Source organism: Hylaeus anthracinus, unplaced genomic scaffold (genome assembly GCF_026225885.1).
Source record: "Hylaeus anthracinus isolate JK02 unplaced genomic scaffold, UHH_iyHylAnth1.0_haploid 11997, whole genome shotgun sequence".
Lineage (NCBI taxonomy): Eukaryota > Metazoa > Arthropoda > Insecta > Hymenoptera > Colletidae > Hylaeus > Hylaeus anthracinus.
The window spans coordinates 15504897-15506555 of record NW_026534344.1 but is presented as its reverse complement, the minus strand read 5'-3'; the positions used below and the strand labels follow the sequence as shown (position 1 = coordinate 15506555).

The window sequence follows — 1659 nt, the reverse complement described above, 5'->3', positions numbered from 1 at the left end:
CTGACAGAAACAGGTTAGAAATGAACGAGCGGCATGAGTGACAGTCATATTACAATTCCGACCGATGAGCCTTGCCGACTGATTCCGAGAGTCGTCGAATCGACGAATGGTCTTAGCTCCTATTGGCTAAGTGTTGACGAAAAGAATAAGAATCAGAATCAGAAGAAAAATCTACAATTTCTGACCGATTCATGACATGATATTATGATATCTCAGTTGTACGTAGACCGATTTTATTGATTTTGGTTTTATTAGAAAGGTTATATGCGATTTACATCAGAAAAATGCCTTTGGATTTGGAAAATACAGCAGGCGTGACGAGATATTAATGACAGCAGTTTCGGGTTAGGTTGAAATCGCAGTTTTACGAGTAAAAGATACGTGGTAGCGCCAGCGCCAGTATACACGGTGGCGTATAATTTTTCATGTACTTGGCGTCTAGATAAGAGTTTGTGGTGGGAATAATAGAAAGATAGATAAAGAATAGATAAAGAAATAGTATTTGTTGGTTGTTTCTAGTGAATCACACAGTGGGTCAAGGAACATGAGATAGCACTATAGCAGTCATCTAGAAATGTGTAATACCTAGACCAATCGGTTCTTTTGGAGGTTAATCGCTTTTTGTCTTTAAAAAATTGTGTTTTATCAGCAGTTAGTTGTATATTTATTGGATAATGATCCGAGCCCCAGGTGTCTTCGGAAATATTCAATTTAACTTTGTCATAGATATCTGGAGACGAGACGACAAGATCTAAGTTGGAAAGTTTTTTTCTATAGAAATCTATGTGGGTAAGGGAGTTATAATTTATTAGTATTAAGTCAGAATTATTTACGGAGCTAAGAAGATTAATTCCGTTTAAGTCATTTTTTGTGCAATTACGACAGACGTTATGCGAATTAAAGTCTCCAAAGAGAAGGCTTGGGCCATGAGAGTTTATATAATGAAAAAGCTGATCCCATTCTTGTGAGGAGGTAAGAGTTCCAGGAATTCTGTAACAGCCTACGAGGACAATTTCAGGAGATGTGTACAGAATTTTTATTCCTTCTACTTCCATTTTATCATTAGTTTTACAGAGGTTAGGAATCGTGGAAAAATTTAAAGATTTTCTAAATAAAAATACTGTTGCGACGGTATGAAGATGCCGCACTACAGCTCCGAGTTACATCGTCGCGACGATATGAAGTTGCGGAAACGAGTTCCCGCGCTTCCGGTTGCCAGGAAGCAGCAAACTTTTGAAATAGAAGAGAGCGCTTTGAGAACTCGAACAAAGAAGACGTTTCGTTATAAGTCTCTGAGATTATCGTTATATTGTTAAAAAGTTGTTAGTTCGTTAATAAACTTTATATTTAATTATAATGGATTCTCATGTTTCAACCCCCCGGCGTAACAATATTATTAATTTCATATTGCTTTCTAATACTGTAGCATACGAAATTCAAGAAGTACGAAAAGCGAGCGTACGAAAAGCGAGCGTACGAAACTTCTAGAACATAGGAGGGTTGCCGCCGCGCGGTGCGAGACGCGAGGCGCGGACCGCGAACTCGCGAACCTTCTCGCCTAACGACGCGACTATTGACAACCGCCGCCGCGGATAGCAACCATGCAATATGAATTGAGGGCTCATAGAGGCATTCGGCCTATTTGTCATTCCAGGAGAA

The 1659-nt window shown here is 39.2% G+C and overlaps 1 long non-coding RNA gene across 1 annotated transcript; it reads left to right on the top strand.

The window, feature by feature from the left end:
* Positions 1 to 519: 519 nt before the first annotated feature.
* Positions 520 to 1304, top strand: LOC128889250 (uncharacterized). The gene is made up of 4 exons (XR_008460395.1): positions 520 to 609; positions 727 to 789; positions 886 to 972; positions 1067 to 1304. It is a non-coding gene; the product is annotated as an uncharacterized LOC128889250 (long non-coding RNA).
* The last annotated feature ends 355 nt before the right edge of the window (positions 1305 to 1659 follow it).